This window comes from Athene cunicularia (assembly GCF_003259725.1).
Source record: "Athene cunicularia isolate RWA chromosome 4 unlocalized genomic scaffold, athCun1 chr4_part3, whole genome shotgun sequence".
NCBI classification, from domain to species: Eukaryota; Metazoa; Chordata; class Aves; order Strigiformes; family Strigidae; genus Athene; species Athene cunicularia.
This window is the reverse complement of record NW_020799100.1, coordinates 11,663,469-11,686,754: the sequence shown is the minus strand read 5'-3', so window position 1 is coordinate 11,686,754 and position 23,286 is coordinate 11,663,469. Positions and strand designations below refer to the sequence as shown.

At 47.6% G+C, this 23,286-nt stretch overlaps 1 long non-coding RNA gene across 4 annotated transcripts in view; it reads right to left on the bottom strand.

Moving 5' to 3' along the window:
• Positions 1–23,286, bottom strand: part of LOC113479931 — a 66,790-nt gene that overhangs the window by 8,173 nt on the left and 35,331 nt on the right. For 3 of the 4 annotated variants that reach the window (XR_003398381.1, XR_003398380.1, XR_003398382.1), the window contains 3 exons: positions 15,642–15,994; positions 4,439–4,530; positions 38–1,540 (listed from right to left, as the gene is read on the bottom strand). This is a non-coding gene — a long non-coding RNA (uncharacterized LOC113479931). Of the gene's footprint in view, positions 1–37; positions 1,541–4,438; positions 4,531–15,641; positions 15,995–23,286 lie in introns of those variants that run through there. The other variant, XR_003398383.1, reaches the window with a different exon arrangement.

Below are 23,286 nucleotides of genomic sequence, written 5' to 3'. Positions count from 1 at the left end.
AGGACAAACTTTCTTCACCTAGCATCATTTGACAGAATTTTATTGAGTTACTAAGTTCTCTCTCGACAAAAGCTGTGGACAAACTCCATCTCCGTTAGCGTTTCACGCTTTATGCTGAACCCCTTCCCTCCACAAGAGCATTTGCTCCAGGACATGAGTGGACTCTTCTTGTGGAATCCATATGGGTGGGTAGACAATGTGTAGAGAGACACCAACAAAGCCCCCTTTTCCATGGAGAAATAGAGAACATAGATGAGAATAAATTCCAGCAAACTATACAAGCAAGGGATACTGTTTCCATTTTACCAGAGGAGGTGGCCACTTTACCAATAGCTATGCTCAGAAATATGCTTTTATCAATATCTGAATATACTCAAATCAGCATTTAAATGACTCACATTAGTGTCTCTATTGCCCCTGTGCCATGTCATGAGGTCACCTATTGCACATGTTAATGACCCCTAGGGTGAGAGAGTGGTTTCTGGTGTCTAGCTCACACTCCTCTTTATTCAGTCCCTGTGCATGCCCTAGGTTTTCGCCCTTGTCACTTATTTTATTCTGAATCCAAACACTGCCACACAATGCACTTGACCTTTGCCCTGGAGGGAACACACTTGGGATGAAGGAAGAATTCACTCTTTATTCCTTTCTAATTCTAGTTGTTACTATACCATCACGGACAAATCCCCACTTACACAATAGAAATCAAGTCGTCTGTTCTCACTAGTTCTGGGACTTTCGACAGGGGTTCCTCCTCCTGCCACAGACGGTCCAGCTTTTGCCCGCATCCGGTTTTCACATTTTACATCTGTCCCGATTAACCCTTGTCATGACATGGCAGCAGCTGCCGAAGAGATGAGCGGGAGGGTTTTTCTGCTCCTGCCACCCTGATTATATATGACAAGAATCTGGCAGAGGCAGGTAGCTGACTTGCACTGTGTGAGTGGTACATTTCACAGCCCAACATGACTCTTTATTTTTGGGGGGGTTTCCTGGGACTGTTCATCTGTCACAGATATGTGGCCAGTGTAGGATGAGCTCTGGGATGCAAACATAGAATGAGGGACACACAGCTTTTAAAACCCATCTAAGGCAAAATGGCAGCTCCAGACTCTGCCAGCAAATGGCCATCACATCCTATGTGCTCAACAGTCCTGACTCCCCTGCTTTAAATTATATATTTAACTGAGGAGCTATGTTACCTGAGGTTTCCTTTCTGGTTGGAAGTTGATTCTGACCCTCTAAGATACGAACCACCCTTGCAAGGTCCTTCCATTTTTCAGTCTCTAGCAGGATCTCCAGGGTATCCTTCATGTTCCTCTTTGGGTCACATGCTGAGATGCAGACTGGAAAAAGTCAGTCATTTCACTGAAGCCAGCAGAGATCCTTCAGGATGATTCTGCTCTGAGAGAGGGTGAAGGCAATGGGCTAGAGGCTGCTGCTTAATTAATTCGTTTAAACACCTGAAAACTGGCCCAGGAACTGAAGCCAAGCAGAATGTTTCAAGCTTGGTATTTCAGTGGACAGGAGTTGCCAACATCTGAAATACAAAGCAAGATGTGGGGGGAAATAAAAGATTTACATGTATTTTCCTCACACCCTTGTTTAGATTTAATCAGCTTTTAAAACTGCACTGAAACCTTCAGTTTTCCTGACTAGTGGGAACCTCCCTCTCTGATTTCATGGACAGAGATGGATTAGACCAGCTTTCCCGCACACACCTTGCTCTCAAATTAGCCGTAATTTGTATGTAGTTCACACACTGATCCCATGACAGATGCATACTTACCCACTGTGTGCATCTTCGAAACCCATGTGGTTGGGACATGAATCCCCTCTCAGAAATCTCAGCTGTACAGATGTAGGCTGAGGTCAGGTTTGGCTCATCTTTTCAAGTTCCCAGTGTACCATCAGACATTGGTCTTCTCTAGGTCATTTTTGTATTAGTGATTCCAATGGGTAACTGGATTTCACATCTTCTTGTTATTTATTTGTGTTGATTTACCACCTTGAAGTTGCATAAATGGGCTAAGACCTATCTGTACCAAGAACATCACAAATCCCTAGTGCTCAGATGACTCCTAGATCAAAGAGCATCTACTTAAAAGCATAGCAGAAGGCAGAGGATGGAAGAAAACCAATCTTAAAAAATCTTGACCCATGGAGACCATAGTCAGCTCGGTGAGCACAGTAACAGCAGGCGGAAGGGTGGGTGGGAATATCCCAAACATCAGCCCACACTTTGGGCCATTTCACCTGCACCAAACCAGTTGATGAAGAGCCTCGTACACTCCCTCACTTCTTAGCTGTCCATCATCTACATGGGACACCCCAAGGGATACTCATCTGGAGCCAAAACACTTAACCCCCTGAAAGACCAGTCCCTATTTTCCCAGAGAACAGCCTTCTTCATCTACAAGCATTTATTCATCCTTTCTTTTTATTTTTTTTCTTCCTGTTGTGTTAACAGAGCATCTAATGTGACTAAATAGGACAACCTGCTCTCCCATCCCCATGAAAAATAAATGATGTGCTTTCTCTCAACTACCTTCCCCCGCCTCCTGGTGCTTTTCCCAGCAGGCAACTCTTGGACCTGTCCTCCCTTGGGCAGACCTCATGGAGGGGCCTGGGAACCTCCCCCCAGCCACACCACAGCGGTGGGAGCCTTTGGCTTGAGCCAGCAAAGCACGGTGGAGGAAGGAGTTTGGGGGAGGCAGAGGAGGGTGGGAAAAAGGATGAAGGGGGTGTCTGTGTATGTGGGGGTGGAATCTATGTGCAGAAAGCAGCCAAGTGGCAGCTTACCCTGTTAAATATTAATCATTTCTGCTTCTGCAATTTCGGCAATGCGTCTAGGCCCACCACTGCTGAATATTTCATTAACACCACTCACTTCCAACTTCACTTCTCCCACTTCTTTTTCTCCAAAAGACCCTTCTCCTGTACCTGCCCCCAGTCCTTCCCCTACCATTGCCAGTGCCAGCCATGGCCGTGACGTCCATCCTGTAACCTCACATCCTTAACTCCCCACTGGTGAGCACCAGCCCAGCTCCGCTCTGTCCACAGTCCACCGATCGCGGTGTCTGTTCAGGGAGAGAGCAGTGAGGCCATTCAGGGGAAGGAAGATCATCAACTCCTCTGGGAGAAAAATATAAGTGCACATCAACAAGTCCTGCGCTAAATAATACATGAGGCAGGTCAGGGCAGAAATGCTGACTCTGGGCTAGGAGCTTTTTAAACTATGTAGTCTATGTTTCTTCATCACTGGCTTGCTCTGTGTGAGCACTTTGGGAGGGCAATCAAGTGTGCTAGGGTGAGCTTTCTTGGGCCTGAGCAATTTTCACCTCCAGCTCCTAATTGCAGCTTACCCCTGCCTGCTTCTAGCTAGAGAAGAGCCCACATGGTGTGCGGCGTGTTGGGTGGCTGCAACCAGGAACGGGGACTAGAGCAGGACTGTGTGGGAGATGTGAGGGTCTGCCAGGGAAACCAAAGCAAGACAATGTGCTGGTGCTCTAATCCAGACTTGATGGCTTAGTGTGCAAGTTTACTCCTCTATTCTCCCCAGACATAGGTGCCTTTTATTAACACCAGCTGCAAATCTCTACCTCTCCCTTCACCAAGCCCTTCTTTTCCATCCATTCTTTCCTTCTCTTCCACTCTTTTATCCATTCCCAAGCCTTACTCTTTTTCCTGTCTATCATTATATTACTTACAAAACTTAAACCAAATCAATGATTAGAAAGTTCAGGTTGACCTTTCAACATTTCACATTTGAACAATTTCTTCCTCTCACTAATTCATGTTTAAATGTTTGTATGATCCCAATGTGATTATGAGGAGGTGGGGGAAACAAAACATGTTCATCTAGGTTCAGATTACCTCTGCCCATGGCACACACTGACACCTAACTCACTGGTGGAGATTTCTTAGACTGATAGGCAGATCTGCAATAGGTACGGACTCACAGCCTCTTGTTCCAAGCGGAGATGGTCATGGTAGAACACCTGTGTCCTCACTGAAACATCTGGATGCGAAGCATTTAAATCTGAGCTGTTCCTTTCTCCCTCCCTGTCCTCCTTTATAATGAGTAGAGAGAAAAATATGACTTGCAGCTCATTGCCTGTCCCAGTCAAAAGCTAGGCATCTAAGGCAGGCTATGAGAGTCCCACTTCTCTCCACCAGCCTGGGATGTCTAGCTTGGACTTGTATGTCTAATTTTCAGATATCTCATGAGACGTGAGATAAACCACCCTGAGATCTAGCCCGGGTGAAAAGAGGTAAAAAGGAGCAGACAATTATTATAGCGGAAGTAAGAGAAAGGCTCTCTGCCTGCCATTGCTTCTATGTGGTCTAAGGTCAGCTGGAAACAAAGCTAAGTTAGCCACTGAGTTATGTGTATTGACGTCATCGCTGATGCTATATGACAGAGTTAAATACTCACTTGGAGAAAGACACACAGGCATTGTCTGGCATTAGTTGTTCCTCATCCAGCTACAGAAAGTAAAAATCCCAGGCAGGTTTTAAAGTTGTTATCTGTCAAGAACAAAAAAATAAGATTTTGATCAACAGCTGAGAGAATGCCTCAAACCAATGGTATGTTTGTAGCAAGAGAGAGTTTTCTATGCAGATTTCACTGGGGGATCAAGATATTCCTTTTGTGTAATATGTTAAATAAAATGTGCACCAGAGAAGTCACTTGAAAATATTGAATGAGATAACTTCATCTGATTAATGTAGCATGCTTTCTTTCCCCCTTTTTATTAAAAATTCACAAGGCTTCCCATCTCTTATCTCAATTAAGCAACTTGTTTGTCAGGATTATTTGTTACGCATTTTCATAAACATTTGATGAATTATATGCAAACATCTCACTAATGTATTAACAAGACTGAGGTTTTAATTACACAACACTCAAGGAAAGCAGGCTTAAGGCTCCTCCAATGAAGTTAATTGTGCTTCCTTGTGTGTCTGTGCATTGTAACGGGAATTTTCCTCTGGGGGAAATCACATTACAGTCTGCAGTGGCAACATACCCGCCTAGACTCTCTGCTAGCACCAGCTGGCCGAGCGTCATTAAATTCAATCACTTCAAGAGCTTCACTAGCCTTTGCTAAAAGGATGTAACTTCAGTTCAAACTTTGGTAGCGAGAAGAGGATTTGGGAGTCGATACAATCATTTTTACATCAGTTCTTATTCATTGTTTGTCACACAGAGATGACGTTATCAAGGGACTTCCAATACAATGGAGAAAAGGGTCATGTTTAGTCCATGCCCTTGAACTTCTCAGTTTATGAGGACAAGGAAAGTTTCAGACCATCTGCTGTCCTGGTCTGCTACTTAGTCAGAGATTCAGGCACACCACCAAAGGTCACTGCAGATGGCCAGAATTCAGCCCTAAGTCCTCCCTCTTGAATACCCAAGGAACTGGAATATTTTGATGTTAGGATAATTCATGACCTGCCTGAACTGAGTGACTCTTGTGAGTGTCTGAGTGTTTCACAGGAAGCCTAGCTGGCAGGTTGGGTGAAGTTCACAGCCAGGCAGGCAAGGAAAAAGTGTTTGTCCAGGCCTGATATGCCAAAAAGTGAACAAGAGAAGCCAGGTCTTGGGACAACAGGTTGAGCAAGGCATCACAGTTTACGTGTCTCAAAGCATCCAGACCTGGTGCTGTTGCTGTATTATTCTTACTTTGCCCCTCTGTTAACTGACATTGATTTAAGAACTGTCGTTGAAAACCTGGAACTGTTCAAGGCAGTGTTTGCTGCTTTAAAACTATGTTGAGCTCAACTGCTTTGAGCCCACTATAACCCCTATTTTCTTCATTTTTTGAGACATGATGACTAGCACCTCCCACAGCTTCCCAGCAAGGGACACCCATTGTGCAGCTATCCAGTTTATATCTGTTCTGTTGAAAAGCAAAATATTGTTATCTCCAGGGTTTCCTCTGACCTACATCTGCCACCAGAATTAGGTGAATCTATAGTTCCTGGGTCAGATTTAAGAGCTGTTCCTACCCACTGAGATCATGGAAGGTTTGAGGCATGATAATTCTATCCTCTCCCTCGGCCTCCATTACCACTGTCTGATACAGCATCTGCTACGTGTTACTGAGAAGGAGAGGCTGAACAGCACCCTGTCCTGTTACCTCTGCAGTTTCATTCAGCCATGGTCTTTCACAGCGTAGGTCAGGACTTGCACCATAACTTGCAAACAGCTGGATTTTCTCCGGATCTTTCTGCTGAGGCAGGATTTGTGCCCATCCTTTCCTCCTGGTATAGACAAGAAAAGTATAGGGACATCTGCATGGAGGACTATGTTGCTGTACAACTGCAGTCCCAGATCCCCATAAATCACTTACTCCTTGGTGTTGTAGAAAGCATTGTGGAGGTGTCCAGAGCAATAACTCACCAGTTTTCAGGTCCCAGCTCTTCAGCACAGGCAAAGAGCATCTGGTTCAAGCCAAAGCACTCTCAGAGGTTAAGAAGCCTCAAGTTACTGCTTCAAACTTCGATCAGTCTGGGACAGAGAGCCAAGCTCTTGGTCATAGGTGGTCTTTGGAAGGTTTAGCAGACCTTGTGTCAAGGAGTGATCACCATGTCACCTGCTCTAATAGACATCAAACTCTTCATTTACATTTTCCCTTATAGATGGTAACTTGAGCAAGGAGGAAGAAGGGGAGGATGCTTGGAGGAAAGGGAAGCCACAGAGCAATCCAGGTCTGAGCAATGACGTGCTCAGAAGAGAGGATTTCCCCCTTTGGTCCTGCCTTAGTCAAACTCTTATTTCCTTAGCCCAGTCTTAAGAGAAACTCCTGCACAAAGTTCTCTTTGCTTTGTGCCTCCTCCTTTCTGTGTTTGGTCAGCACTTTTTGTTTCAATGGATGTCTCTAAATAGCTCATCATTGCCTACACTGCAGCTATTCATTACAAGTTTCAATATCTTTTCAGCTCTCTGTTGGGACCTGGGCTCTTAGAAAACCTCAGCATTGAGGTTTTCCTTCTAAAAAAGCCCAAGTCAAAACTGAAACATATTTGCAAAATCATTTGATTTTGATTTCCACCGGGTTTAGAATATTTCACTTCCTAAAAATAATTTAGAAACCCCCAAAATTTCACTTGGAAATGAAATATTAACTTTGTCCTACTACTTGTGACAGCATTATTTCAATAATGTTCAATAGCATTTCTTTATGCTTCTGCTGGAGCAGTGCATACCTCTTTACTTGTTAGTCCTAATGACATGTCATGACATATTATGATATGATGGCCAACGATGTTACTTGTTCTGTTTTTAGCATTATTTTAAAGCATCTGATTTTATTTTCTGTTCTTTTCATTTTACAAATTGGAACATTTGCAGCCTCTGATATCCTTATTTTAACCAGGCAAAAATTTCAGACATCCCTTCTAAAATCAACTGTTACCCTAATTAGTACTGAGCCCTTATCTCTTTCTCTCTTTTGGAAGTATTAAACTGTTTCATTAGGCCAGTGAATGTTACTGGCTTTGATTAATAAAATAAAGTGAGCATGTCATGTTAATTAGAGTATTAGCCATTTGTTATTGTGTCATTTATTTTGTGACACATAACCAGTAACGGGTCTTACAGGACTTGTTCTATAGACATCACTCATTTCTCCTGCAGATTTATCACAACAGCACATGCATTCAGTTTAATTATAACACTAAACTGAAGGAACAAAATTCTAATTGCACTTTAAACAAAACAGAAAAGAAATAAATTGTTTCAGGACTCATACTCCACGGACAAGGAATTCCCTTTTCCGATCACAGCAAAACCAAGTTTTGAAATGTCTGAATTTCCCTGCAAAATAATATTGAGTTTTAACTGTGCTAGTGGTGACGCCTTCAGTTTTGCCAGTCCCCATCCCTCTGACAGCCGGATCGCGAGATCCAAATTGGTCCCTCCATCTCCTGCACCCCCTCCTGCTCCCTCCACCACTTGGGCACTGGGGCTCATTGCTCCCTACCGAGGGTGACAGCTTCTGTCTAGGCATGAGCTGTATTTTTCTTTCCTACTTCCAAAGTATATCCGCAGTAGCCAGTGAATACAAATCAAGGCAGTACTGTTAATATTCTCATTACATTTAAATCTAATGGGCTTTTTTAATATTCAGAATCAAAGGCACTTCACCACCAGTAGATTTTTTATCTTTTTTTTTTAAAAAAAAAAAAAAAAAGGAGCCCTGCATCTCATTCTCCTCTTCCTCCTCCTCCTCTGGGTTGGTGGGGTTTTTTTTGGTTTTTTGTTTTTTTTATTTTAAGCCAGTCTAAACCACCAGGGAAGGGCCATGCCTATAAACAGATGCCACTCACAGAGGGTCTGGGAGGCCTTCACATCATTAGGTGATGGTGAACTTTGAACTTGTGATTTGGAGGCTGTGTTTGCAGGAGACGAGGAGGAGGAGGCAGCAGCAGGGATGAGGCCAGGGTGGAGGGAGCTTGACGGGGCCTCTCTGGTGAATTGCTGGCCTACCCAGCACAGGAACGCTCAGGACTTCAAATCGGCTCCAGTCACTTTGAAGCTCCTCTCTCTTAATCTCTCTCTCTCTCTTTCTCTCCCTCTCTCTCTCTCTCCGTCTTTTTCCCCCCTTGCATCTATGAATCATTCATGTCTTTTTTTTTTTTTTTTTTTCCCCTCAGAGGTTCCTTTAGAAAAAAAAAAAAAAAGAAAAAAAAAAAGGAGCAGAAAAAAATATACACACACACACTCACACAAAGCCCTGTCTGTGTTTATGTTCTTATTGCTCTATGTAGCTTATTATCACCAATGTTGAACAAATTACTTACATGATGTTTGCAATGTGCTGCCATCCCTCAGAGTGATGCTCGTGATGGGGCTGACTATTTTGTTTTCAATGCTAATGTACAGGGGCACCGTGTTCAATGTAAATACACGGTGAATAGTATTTACATGGCACATGGAAAGGAGCTTGGCCCCAGCCCTGGAGCTGCCAAATGCAAAGATGAATTTGCACAGGTTTGCCAAAGCCCAGGAGCCTAGTGCATACACAGTGACCACAGTTTGGTGGGAAAAGTGTTTTTTGCTTATGTAGGTACATACATACCTGCGGGAAGGTTTTGGAAAGTAGATGAGTTTCAGTGAAAGCATTCAAATGATGCAATACCTAGTCCTGAAAATTAGATATTTTAACTTTCAGAACATATCTATGCTCTGAAACAAACCCAGGAACGGGTTGGTCCCATGTTTGTGGTTGCACCCACATTTACTCTTGGACTTTGCTGAAGAGAATAGTTGAACCTGACTTGCTTGTGGGAGCAGTCCGTGGCCTGGGCCACTTCAGATGCTGCTTGGATGTTGTCTTGGAGAGCCCCAGCACGCATGAGATCAAACCAAGCCAGTAAGTGTGCTAACACTTGTGCAGTCTGACCTTGGGTACAAACTGGAACAAGTGAAAATTCACCATGTCTTCACCAGGACAAGGGTCCACAAGCCCATCCTATGGGGATTGCTTTCCTCTGATAGCCAAGAGGAGCCCAGGACTGGCTCCTGCACTGAGGATTGAGATCAAGCAGAAAAGCAAATGAGAAACAGTAAAGGCCATTTACAAAGGGTTGTTCACAGGGAGGGATGGAGACCCCATGGTTCCCACAGGAGGAAGAGGGGTTGGTAGATGGGATCAGGGGCACCCATCACCTCTGAATAAGTGAGCAGTGGTGTTACTGTAGTAGCAGGGGAGCTTTAAGGAACCAGGATCAGTTTACAGAAGGATCCCTTGCATCTCGGCCACTCCAGCACCTGTGGAACCTCTTGTAATTGCAACCAATCTGTTTGTTATGAATGGCACCAACATACCTATCACTGCAAGCCTGAGCTTGGGAGTTCACAGAGCTGCAGCACAGGCCGACATGCTCAGCAGCTGCTGCTCTCTGCCTTGAAGTATACAAACATATCAGATCTACTGGAAATAGTTTGCTTCCAGAAACCCCACCGCCTGGCTGAAGTCATCACACTAAACCCAACTGCTCGTCACCACACTACAAGACTTGTTCAACCCCCCATGTGTTGTTCACAGCTCAATGTTCCCCTTCTCTGCTCTGTAACATTATGTTTGACTCCTAGACCACATCTTTAGTCTTCAAAGCAAAAAGACACGCCAGGGGGATTTCCTCTCATTTGGAAGCAGGGGAAACTGAGGCATGAAGGGTGGATGTCACCAACCACCAAGTTGGCTAGTGGGGATGGGAAAGAGACTCAGCTCTGGAGCCTGGTGTCGTACTTCACATTGTTGTGAGGTTAGGAATAGGGGCTTTGCTGCATTTGGAAGGCAATTCAGGGAAGATACCCAGCTTTCCTTAGCTCCTGGAAGGCCTAAGTAGATTGATGTGGGGTTAATGCCACTGGATAGGGATTCTAAAATGCCGGGGCTTTGTACAACACTTGTTTCCCCCTGACACCTGGACTTGGCAGCAATTAGGTCCTGATGCACTTATGCATCCAGCTAACTTCAAGATTTCAGCCTCTGAAGCTCAGGAAGCTTTGTAGATACTTGCTTAATGATGTCTCTGAAGGGGGAAAAGAGCATTTGCTGTCACCATGTGCCTCCCAGTCACTTCTAGGATCCCCAAGGGCTGGTCGGTACAATCCCATTTCTAGATTGAAGCCCAGTCTAGGTTAAGTGGTTTATCCATCTTGACACAGGGAATCCCTGGATGAGCTGAGACTTGAACCTGCATCCCCTGCTCTGAGCACACCTCTTGGTCATATTTCTGGACTGCGTCCTGGGAGACGCCAGAAGAAACCACACAGTTATACATGAAGGACACTCTTTCAGCACTCCTACAAATCTCACCAGAGACTAATTTCTGAGTAACAGTTTGCCCAGCCCAAGCATGGACTCCTGTGTTCCCACTATCTGTTCAGACCTCAAAAGGAAACCTTTCTCCAGTCCAGCAGAGCCAGCACCATATGCAGATGGTGAGATGCACATCATCATTAGACGAGATATATGACCTATATAACATGTAAAAAATAAACAACAAATACTTAGGGTTCATTCCAGCTGTTGTTGTGTAGCTCTGCAATATACTGTTTACCACTGACTTTGTTTCCCAGGAAAATATTTCTACTGATGCAATGATCTGTACATCCCCTATGTCTTTATTTTGTGTTTTATATATATATATATATATATTTTATATATATATATATTTTAAAAATATTTTCTAAGACATTTATATTTAAAAAAATATATATTTTCTAAGACATTTAGGGCAATAAGTGTTAACAGGAAAAATGAGAGAGGCCATCCAACTCATCTTCTAGGTGTGTGTACATATTTTGTCTCCCTCTCTTTGTCTGATTTAAACCCTGAATCACAAGTACAAGATCTGAGCTCACCAGCCAACACAGCCCAGAGAAGCTGATATGGGGGTATAAGGGGGCAATTCATCCAGCATCAGATTTTAATAAACTAAAGTCAGTGCTTTCCCACACCACAAGCACGTCAGATGGGGAACTCTGTCATGGGACGTGAAGAAGTCATGAGCAGAGAGGACACGCATATTTGGGGCAGAGACCGTAATGTGCCGAACAAACCTGCTGACACCGGACACCCTAAACTCTGTTGCTGGAAACTAGAGAAACATGAGGAGAAGAATTGCCTCTAAATACACACTTTTCTTTTACTCTTCTCTACACAGCTGTGACCTGTAGCAGGCACGGGGCGACATACATGGGGATGCATGCACCAGGGACACAGCAGGAAAGGGGACAGGCTCCTTACTTTGCCTGGCGACAGGCAAGAAGAGCCTAGCTGAGCAGATGTTGGTTGATCCATGCTTCTGAACCAGGGTATAGCTCCTGTCCTGTGCAGGTGAGTCTTTGAGAAGAGACAAGGAGGCACCTGGAGAAACACGACAGCGTCATCTTAAGTAAACTCTGAGGCTGCACTAGATATTGGAATATTCCCAGTCTCCCCAGTGCTGTCATCAGAAAATCTCCTACTGTCTCCAGCCTGTAATGCAGCATCCAGAGCTTTTCTCCAATGCCCTTCCTATTCTCCAGCACCTTCTCAGTGAGGTGGCTGCAGGGCTACCAATGGTCAGTTTTGAGCTGTATGACCCCCTTGTGCTGCTGTGGTAGAGCCTGGGGACAGGAACCCATTTTCTCCCCTCTTCCTAAAGCAGAGATACCACCTCCCAAGCTGCCAGTCCACAGGAGAGGGCTTGAGCATCCTGTACAAATTGGTCTACATGCTGGAGGGATGTGCTGTCCAGAGAGACCTGAACAGGCTGGAGAGGTGGGCCCATGGAAACCTCATGAAGTTCAACAAGGCCAAGTGCAAGGTCAACTGCACATGGGTCAGGGCAATCCCAAGCACAAATACAGTCTGAGTGATGAGTGGATTGAGAGCAGCCCTGTGGAAAAGGACCTGCGGGTGTTCCTGGGTAGAAAACTATGAGCCAGCAATGTGTGCTTGCAGCCCAGAAAGCCACCCGTGTCCTGGGCTGCATCAAGAGCAGTGTGGCCAGCAGGTCAAGGGAGGGGATTTCTCCCCTCTACTCTGCTCTCGTGAGACACCCCCTTCAGTGCTGTGTCCAGCTCTGGGGCCTCCAACATAAGGACATGGACTTGCTCGAGTGGGTCCAGAGGAGGCTGCAAAGATGACTGGGGAGTTGAAGAATCTCCCCTGTGAGGACAGGCTGAGAGAGCTGGGGTTGTTCAGCTTAGAGAAGAGAAGGCTTCGGGGAGAGCTTAGAGCGGCCTTTCAGAACTTAAAGGAGGCCTACAGGAAAGATGGGGAGGGATCTTTATCGAGGGTGTAGGGATAGAATGAGGGGTAACGGTTTTACATTGAAAGAGGGCCGATTTAGATTAGATATAAGGAAGAAATTCTTCCCTGTGAGGGTGCTGAGGCCCTGGCACAGGTTGCCCAGAGCAGCTGTGGCTGCCCCCTCCCTGGCAGGGTTCAAGGCCAGGTTGGACGGGGCTTGGAGCAACCTGGGCTGGTGGAAGGTGTCCCTGCCCGTGGCAGGGGGGGTGGAATTAGTTGGTCTTTAAAGTCCTTTCCAACACAAACCATTCTGTGATTCCATGAAATGCCCAGGGTGCAGTTCTAGCTGTGAGCCCCACGGCAGTGCTTGCAGTGGTAGGAAATGCTGCACCTACATCTCACCATATAATTCCCCAGTTGAGCTCAAGAGATCCCTGGGAGCAACAGCCCTCCCGCAGCCCACAGACCATCACTTGAGTGCTTTTAATCACAGCTTCAGAAGAGAAAGCCCTGCTCTCCCTGTGCTTGCAGGGGTGGGCAGTTACCCCCAGCCCCAGCCATCTGCTCCGGCTGCTGGGCACGGTGAAGGAGGGACGGCCGGACGCCTCCCGCCGAGCTGCTTTGGGCAGAGCCGGCTGCGAGTCCCCAGCAGAGCAGAGGGCACCAGCTGCAGAGCTGGCTCTAGCCGCAGACGTGCTTTAGAGCAGAGTGGGGGTAGGGAGAACAAAAGTGCTGTTTGTCCTCGCCCCAAAAATCAATAGAAAAGGGTTTTTCCCAAGACCCTTGAAGGAAAGGTATTCGGGTGCTGAGACTCAATACCGGTGCCTTTAACATTAGGGAGTTATTACCTTCCCCAGCACTTTGCCCTCCCAGTCACTTTAACCTAGAAGGAAATTTTGGGACAATGGGAACTTGGTTCCTGTTTGAGCTGGCACTAGATTAAGAAAACCTAATTTTCTTAGGCTTAGCTATTTACATGAGAGCCAGGCACATACCTCCACAGCATGCCTTTTTCGGGAGAAATGTGATGCTCTGGGAGGATGCACACTGCACTGAAGAGAAAACTGAGCTGGGGGAGAGAATACACAAGAGTTAAACACCAGACTTTAGGGGAGGTTGCTAAAACTTCTCTCTCTGCACAGAGTTAGTAAATACATGAACAGCACAGGGAAAAGCATCAGATCTTCCCAGGCTATTGATTTTTGACTTTCATTCCCCAGGCCATGGCCCAACTCATTAGTTTCAGATCAGGCAGCCTAATCTGACCTGATTCTTAGATTTTAGGCTGACCAGTCTGAATAAAGTCGCCTGCCCAGCCCTAATGCATTGACTAATGGGCCATCTGCACTCCTCAGGGACTGGAGGATTGCTGCGAGCTCGTTAGGGCGTTGGGAAGGATATCAGTATCTGAGGGTTTCCTGGACTGGGGAACAGGTTCCTCCATGCATTTGCAGCAAGGTGAAAGTTTGGGTCAAGGTTAAAAACAGGCTTTGGTAATGAAGCTTAGAGTTCAAGTGCAGAAGGGACTCTGTGTGCACATGCTGGTTTCCAGAAGTCAAAGGCTGGTGTCAAATTCTCCTCACACCCAGCATCGCTGGGGGCACCTAGGGTCTGGCACCCAGCTAGAAAAAGGGAAGCATGAACAGTCAGCAGGTGGCTTGTTTCCTGCCACAAATCTGCAGTGTTCAGTTGCACTTATTTTTAGGTAGAACAAGACCAGACCAGTAGATTTTTTTGGCAATTTGATCAAAAACCGGAAGGAAATAGACTGAGAGAAGCTTTGGTGTATGAAAGTGGAAGAGCATTGGATTAGACCAAGCCTAAGCTCTGCATCCCAGTTTGCTGATCTTTCAGGCAAGTAACATTCAGACCACCTGCCCTTTATCCAGGCAATTCATTTCTACCCCTTGTGCCTCAGTTTCCCCACCCACCAAACAGATCTTGCCCCCATAGGGTCTCCTTTTGCTTTGAGGTCTTGAGAAACACTCTGTGAGGCTCTTACTGCAAGTTTTCATCAGCAAGCCATGCTCTTTGTGTGGCTCTGGGCCACCGACTCTGTCCTGCACAGGCTCATAGACAGCACTGTGGGCTCCAGCCTTGCTCACCCTTTTGCCTTGTCGATTGCTGCTGTGGAGTGAGTTTACCGGTTGGCAGATGCTGCCTGCAAGATTTCCTGAAAATTTGGACCAGGGCTGAAGCACTGGCTTTAAAACTGTTTTAAAGCATGCTAGAAGCAGAGAGCTGGGGGAGGTGGCAAGAGGGAAAGGCAGAGATTGGAGAGGAGTGAAGAGCAGTCTGGTGTGGCTAAGGCAATGATGGCCCACTAAGATGTTAGTGCCAGAGGGCAGAGGATCCCCTGTCCTACCTGGGCCAGATCTTTTTCCCTTGTTGGTTAGCTGTGCTGAGCATCAGCCATCCGCAGAGAAGCCTCTTGGTACATCCATTTCAGCCCACCCCTGGCCCCCTTCCCTGGGGCATGCTCTGATCCTGCATGGACATGAGAAAAATTTTCCTTGAGTTTGGTTTTTAAGTCTGCATCTGTGCAACCAGTGCAAGTGAACTGAAATACTTCTGGATCATGAGAAACTCTTGCCCTCTCCCTCTATCCAGGACTCTCTCCTTCCCTTCCCCACTAGCCTTCAATTATTTAATTTCCCCTCCCCCCCCAGCATCTGAAAGCCAAGCGTCTTAAATACAAATCACCTCCAAATCATTACGTGCAGGACCTTTCAGCCCTCTTCAGAGCAATGGGCTGTGAGTAATGAGCTCTGCTGAGAGTTTGCTGGATTTCACATACAACAGATGTAAAAGATGGGGCTGGAGAAGGGGGAGGAAAGGGGGAAGGAAGCCAGATCCAGCTGGAGAGACAAAATATTTGCCACTCACCTTTTCCTTCATCTGCATCAGTAGAGGAGCTTCAGGTCCTCCTGCACTTCTGTGATCTGGCCTCTGAGCTAGGACCAGGCAAACAAACAGGCAGGGTGCAGCTTGGAATTTAAACCCTGAGCTCTCCAGGTGCTCAAGCATCCTTCCAGGGGTGGGGTCCTGCTTTAGACCTTACCCCCAGCAGACCCTGAGTAAGATCTCCCAGTTGTCCTCCCCTTCCTGCTGTGGCAGCTGAGATGCTGAGGCACAGGGTTGTAAGATGCCAGGACCTGGGCTAGGATCCAGATCCTCTTGCTCTTTCCAGGTCATGCCCAGGATGACAGAGCCTGCACAGAAACCTTGCTGCTGAGACACTGTGAACAGGAAGGAGAAATAGCAGGTTGGCTCCAGGCAAATCTCAATGCAGAGATGGACAGTCCCTGAGCTCACCCAAATTGGCCAGCTCTGTCCCTGTCATGGACACCTCTGCTGGCTGGGTGCCTCCCACACATCTCCATCCCCAGTTCCTTTGGTGCAGAGCCAGCTATTTTGGTTGAGGAGTACCTGGTGGAAGAGACTCACAACATACCATCCTGCCTTCCCAGGCTGCATCTACGCCCCCCCGCCTTGCCACGCACTTTGCAGGTGGGCGTTGCTCCATGCAGCATGTGTGCTACCACCCACAGCACCCCACAAACCTGGGGGGCAGGATGCCCTGTAGCTGAGGGTCATCCAAACTCACACACACAGAGCAAAACATCCTCTACCATCTCAAGCAAGACCCCAGCCTCTGGTGCTGGGGGAGCCAGACTGGACCATGGCTCACCCTTCCCTTCCTGCCTGGGGAAAGGTGTGGATGGAGGGGATGTGGGGTGGGGGCCGGGAAGAAAATGAGAGCAAACCCTTTCGCCGCAGACTTCAAAGTCATCATCAGCAGGAGCCTTCGGAACAGTTTAAGTACAAAATGAATTGTTTTAATATTTAATCAGTCTATAATAGGCCCGGGGTTCCCAGTGGAGACAGTTTGCAGTTGAAAGGATGTCCAAACTGAGTATCCCCCCTCCAGAAGGGACAATGGTCCTGTAGGAGCCTCTGCCCCTGAGACACATGTAAGGACAATCTCCTCTCTACCAGCTCCCCTTGATGCGGCACAGCACCTGGGACCAGCTCCCACCCACTCACCTGACATGTGCTGTGGGCTTTGAAAGCCATAACCATAAATCCTCGTCCTGGAAGATAATGATTTAATTCTCTGGTGAGCTCAGAATAAATTCCAGCCCATTCCCCTCCTATCCCATAACACCCTTGCAGAAGAGTCAGGCTCCGTTAGCCCGCTGCACTCCCTCTTCCCTCTGGGTTTGTGGGTGCACCCAAGCATTCAAAGGGCAGAGCCCCAAACACTGGCATTACTCAGGCAGGGAAGAAGTCCTTTGCCTTTCTGTGAATTGGGGTTCTTCGATGTGCAGGAAATATAAACCAGATTAGGCTCAGTTTAGCCTTTCACCTTCAGGATCAAGCTGTGGTCGTTGCTGGGCTGTCACTGCAGCCAACTCCAGACCCCACAAGTGGGGCTCAGCTGTGGTCCTTCTGCATGACCCCCAGTAGCCTCGCCTGAAGGGAGGGATGGCAAGGGACAGGCAACACTGGAAAGGCCCTTTCACTGCCAGCATGAGCACCCAGACTGTGTACTGGTTCCCCTCTCCCTTTCTGGAGTTAGAGCAACACCTTCTGGCCCCAGAGATCAGGGCTCACTGTGCATGGGGTTGCCTGATCACACGCAAGTTGGGTGGTCCAGAAACAGAGCATCACCACTCTGGTTTGCAGGTTGGAAGCTAGAGACATGGAGCCTCAAGGCAACCTCTCCAAGGCCCTGGGGCAGATCTGAGTGTCAGTCCCAAGCACACTCCTTCCTCAGTTTGGAGCACAGGAGTGCCCAGGGCATGAAGGACACAGGGTGCTTCTACCACTTCCGCTGACTCCTTTCTCCTTGTGGAAAGGAAAAGCTTCTGTACCCACTAGGAGGCAGAAGTAATTTGCTCAGTGGCAAGTCCCTGGTCCACCATCGCACTCACTGATAGAGGCTCTTTCATCCCTGGTTAGCACTTGAGCATGATTCCTACAGCAGCTTCCTCCTGGTAGTGGGATTCAGCCACATGATCCAGCGAACTGAAAGTCTCACTCTTAACTTTCTGGAAATCTCTCATTTAAATTGTCCCAGCTTGGAAGACTGGAATAATAAGCCCAGCATAGCAATCAGCTCCTGCACAGCAGCTCTCAACATGCAGTTCCAAATGCAGCAATCTCTGCTTTTGACAGGGGCCGCTAGTTATTCATGTAAACACTGCTAGAGGGCTGAGGATGCGATAGAGCAACACAGTTCTTGGACTAAAGCAGAGCTCTGCTCCTTTGCTATGAATACAACTGTTTGGATCTTGCAAGGACTTTGACAGTGAGAAACATGTCCCATCTGCAGCAGGGTTAAGGACTGTGCACTGGCACCTGGTAGGGGTAAGCAGGAAAGGGTGCTGTTTTCATCCCAAACAGCTTTCAGAAGCGTATCTCCAAAGGTCAGCAGTATTGTAGGCTCAGCCACTGCAGCCCTATTGCTCAAGGTCATAAGGAATTGCCACCACCTCAGGCTCCTGGCAAGCCCACATAGGTGCATAGGTGGGAGAGTGAAAGGAGCCAGCACTGTGATAGCTGTTGGCTTTGCTGCTTCTTATCTTGGCATAGGAGTAAGTTATCCCCCTACACCAGAAGCTGGGGTCCCGGCAGGCACTGCCAGACATAGTGGACAGGAGAGTTGGAGAGTAGCCACAGCATGAGCAGCAGCAAGCGGAGGGATCAGAGATGCCAGTGCAGTTCCACAGTCTGTCACAGAGGCAGTTTGTCCCCAGAAGGACAGTGCAATGCAGGCATCCCCAAAGCTGCAGCAGAAAGAAACAATTCCTTCATTTTCATGCCTCTGCAAGGGAGACACCTCCACCTTTCCCAGTGTGGTATCCCCCCACACCATTTGCTACTTTTTGGGGAATCCCCAGAATTACCCCACAGTGGGGCAGCCTGGCCTGGCCCAACCATTCAGAAGGCTGCATGAGAAGGATCCTGGGGAAAAATAAATAAGCCTAAAACCATTATCAATCAGGGTTATGCTTCCATTAGTTGCCCGGAGAATCCTCTACCCAGAAGCATCCTTCGCCTCACAGGTTTCAAGTTACTGCAGTTTAGCTCTCACTAACCTGCTGGATGTAATAAATAACTCTGTGGGCCCTGCATGGTAGATCTGAGGCCATTAAACATGCTGAGTTATTTTTACAGTGTTTCTTATAGAAAGGAGAAAGGGAAGGAAAAAAAAAAACAAAACCAACCCTAAACTCTCCTCTACCGGCAGAAGTGGAGTGGAGCAAAATCTTTAATCACTTTCCTACCAGCACCATCTTCTGGCCAACACCAGCCCCTTGCCCTGAGGCTGGAGTGCAGGCAGCAGCCCAGGGCCCTGCCAGACACAGGCAACTGAAGAGCACATGCTGGAAGAGTTGTGTTGTCTCCCAGTGCTTTGGTAGCACGCAGGATTGCAGACCTTCTCGGTCTGGGGACCTACGTCAGGGTCCCAGCAATCAGCACCGGTGCAGAGCAGGGCCTCCCATCATAGTTACTCCAAGCTACCATTTAGGTTTGTAACTCAGTGGTCCAGTTGCTCCACCCTGGTAATACTGAAGGGAGTCTTGGGGAAGTCAGTCGGAGTGCCCAGAGGAGATGTCCAGCTCTGCTCAGTCCCACATGCTTGGCTAAGGAAGATTTCCTCATCACCAGAGCCAGGGGCAGCCCATGGGGAGAGCTTTGCCATCCCATGGGGACCCGCACTGCTTCTGACACACAACAGCACTCTTGTTGTTCACAAACGTGGCTTTCAGACCAGGCAGCCCAGACATCTGGCCCTGCAAGGCAGATGTGCAATATCCCTAACCCTTCCCTAGATAGCCCTGCAGTCAGGATGCTTTCATCTCACTAACACTCCTGTTAAGGGAACAGGCTATGAAGGAGACCTCTTTGAGTCCAAGATCTCCTTCCCTCCTGCTGGGTGAGAGCTTCCCTTCTCTCTTGGATGATTTCAGGGGGCAGCAACCCCCAGGAAACACCCCACATGGCCACTAAAACAGTTCACAGGCAATGACAGCCAGCAAGGAGCAGCACATACAGCCCAGAACTAATGGGGACAAGGGCTTGTCCCCGTCCTTTGCTTGGAGCCACCCCCAGCTGGAGATCACCCCTGCTAGGATCCAGGAGACCAACCAAAAGCTCTGGAAAGACCCTGCATCCCCATCCCTGGAGCTGCATGACCTCCATAAACTCTTGAAGTGAGTGTTTCATGCTGTAGCAATTCACAGGCCAGCTGCAGCAGCTGGAAAATTCCAAAGCTCAGAGCTCAGCAGAACCACTATGCAATGAACACACATGGCTGGAGCAAGGACTTTCTCAACACCCAGAAGAAACCTTCTCACCTGCCCAGGGCAGTCAGCTGTCTCTAGTCACATTTTCTTTCACACCAACAGATGGTCCATTTACCCAGTCCTTGTACTTTGTTATCTTGACACCATGTTTGAGGTCCACTACACCTTGCTTAGGGTGGAAAAAAAAAGCATTTAATTCTGAACAAGAATTCTCACTGGATTTTCAAACCCTAGCCCTGTTAGTCTTGGACTGGAGTTGAGCTTTTTCCTTGCTTGGAAACATCTTTGAAGAAATAAATTAAAAGCCTACAAATACTGACTGTCTTCCTAGAAATGGCATGTTAACATTCATACCCATTTCCATCTCTTGGCAGCTCCATGTAGTAGGAGGAATGATACCTTCAGGTTTTACAGCTCTTGGACATTTCCTAGGAGCTGTAAGGGGTTTCTTAGAGCAGTCTTCATCATTTGGAGCCAGAAGGAAAGCCCAGGAGACCTGTCTATCTGCCATGGCCCTTCCTGCTGAGGAAGGAGCAGACCCCAGTGAAGCCGATGCTGCGACCTGCACACCAACAGCCAGAGTCTAAGTGATGGGTGCCTCTGGAAAAGGCTGCTTCTTCACAGTCTTTCTTGGACTCATTTGAGATAGTTAAAGGGAGCAGGGGATGACTTGCTGTTAGGCGGTCAAACACTGATGTATACCAAAAGCTCTTTTTAAAGCCTTCATGTTTAATCAAGTTGAACCAAACCAGTTTTGACTTAATTTTTGCCTTCTAGCTCCCTAACTTGGGAAAAATCACCATGTTCTGTCTCAACCCAAACAGATTTCCCCTGAAGCCCATGCATTTTCTCTTTAATTTCAGTAAGTTCTGACATCTCCCACTGTCCTGGAGAGCTGCAGGGTCAAGATGTTACAGCAGCTATGAAGAAGCAACATCCCCTTCCACTTGCACATAGGGCTGCAAGCACTGTGCATTTGCTGTATCACAGCATGGCTTCCCTCCAGCCCTCTCCAGCCACAATGGTAGCCATGGCCTGATCAAGAAGGGAGATGTTAATTAGCATCTGTGATTAACTGTGCAATTAGCAGCTGGTTTTCTTCCTCCGTCAGCCCTCCCCCTCAGGGACTGGGGAAGTGCTCACTGCTCAGATATCTTTGGGTTCCTGGGACACTGCTCAACAGCTCACGGTATGATCTGGCCTCAGCAGACAAGAGGGCAGATCACTGGAGGGTTTTATTCACCCACTACTAGAGGTGGCTCTTTTCTCTGAGGAGCAGTAGAGTCTGGAGATAGGCTGCCACTACCCAGACCACACAAAGGCAGCGTTCTTCACCACAGAGGGACCCTGGTCTGAAGGTCCCCAAGACCAGGACAGGAAGGACAGTGGCAACACCAGTGCTAAGATATGGAGCTTAGTGAGCTCTGCCCACTCAAAGACAGCTCCATATGGTTGGGATATTACATGTGATAAGTGTGGGTAAGACAGCAAGAGCCAAGGAAAGAGGTTGGTAGCAAAAATGAAGCTGTCTGACCTAATTTTTCCTCCTGAGAAATCGCACAGTGATGAGACAGCTGTTTTCTCACCCCTTCACACCAGCAGGTTCTGGGGTTTCACCTTCATCACACCTCAGACCCCTTTGCTTTAAGCTCTGGTGCCACCACAAGTAGGAAGCAGACAAGCATCACTTGAGGGCACCAGGAAGGCAATCAGCCCCTTCCTGAGCAAGCCCTAGAGTCAGGGCTTCAGGGGAGCCCCAGTGGGCTAAGTCCAGCCCATTTTTCCCAACCAAGGGACTACAGAGGTCACCAGCAAGTGAGACTCTGCTCCTGCTGCCCCAATGCCTCATGGCTCTCCACCTCCTCCCACCCATGCTGCTGGTCAACACTGTCCCTGGGAACAGCCAAGAAGCACCCAGCAATCTCCTTTTGGGCTCAGGAACATGAAGTCAGGTCTTCTTTCCCTCCTACATAATATTCCCCTTTGGGAAGTCAATTCCTGGCAAGACCAAAAATAACTACCTGTGCAAAGTGATGACCAAAGCAGTCAAGTCAGGGCCAAAACAAGCAGCAGTTGTCTCAAATTAGCTCTGGCAGCATCACACTTCCTGAGAGGGAGTGAAGGGCTCCTTGCAGAGCTGTCACTCCAGTTCCCACCATGGAATCACAGAGCAGCTCTTCCAGCTTCATGGGAAAGGGAGAGGAGGAGTCTTCCCATGTGCTCCACTTCGGCTTAGCTCCTGGTACTCCTGGCACAGCAGCTTGTCCCTCAGGGACCCCATCCATCACTGCACACCCTCCAGACCTACTGTCCTTCAGGTTGAGACTGGGTCTACAAGGCACAATATTCAGCCCTGTGTCCTGGCCACACTGTCCTGCCAAGGACATAGGTACAAGGTGTCTTTGCCAGCAAACTGGTGGTCTCCCAGCAGAGGTGCCCAAAGTGGTGCAGCTGCCCAGATGACACCAGGCAACAGCAGCAGCCAGTCTCAGCTTCTTAAAATGCCCACACAGGGGACACCATGCCTGAACCAAGCAGCTCTGTCACTTTGGAGCAGCAGCCACTGGCAGGTGTAAAGACTCCAGAATGCCTCATCCACAGAGAGGATCTAAAGATGCTCTCATTCCTAGTCCCAGCTGCCACACGTGCTAGCAAAGTTTGGACACATACAATAAAAGTCTGGTATCTGGGACTTTTTTCCCAGCCCTGAGAAGTGGCATGGCCTGATCGATACAGCCAGACCATCTTCACAGCAAGGTCTGTATCTAAGCTGCATGTTGAGACACTCCCAGACCCCCACCAGCTCACAAAGTACACTCAGCAATTGTTTGGACACTGCTACTTGACCGGGGCTTAAACTAGGCCAAGGACAATTTAATCAACATAACAGGCCAAACAGTTGCCTTCTGGCACCTAGAAATATTCATCAGCACCACAATTTGGTAGTATAGGCTCAGCTAAAGTCTGCAGCTCTGGAGCATAGAAAAGACCATGGATTCATCCCAGCATCTGAAGCATCTTTAAACTTTGAGAGATCCAATAGCAAAGGGAATTTGCATTCAAAACTTTCTGTTTAGCTTTGTTTTGCCTGGAAACACAAATGCTACAGTCCATCAGTCTGTGTCAGGGGACAGGGCTAGGACTGTCTCTTCTCTTTGGAGACCCTGCCCAGCACCTGCTCTGGTTTTGGTAACAAAACCTGCAACATTTCTTTC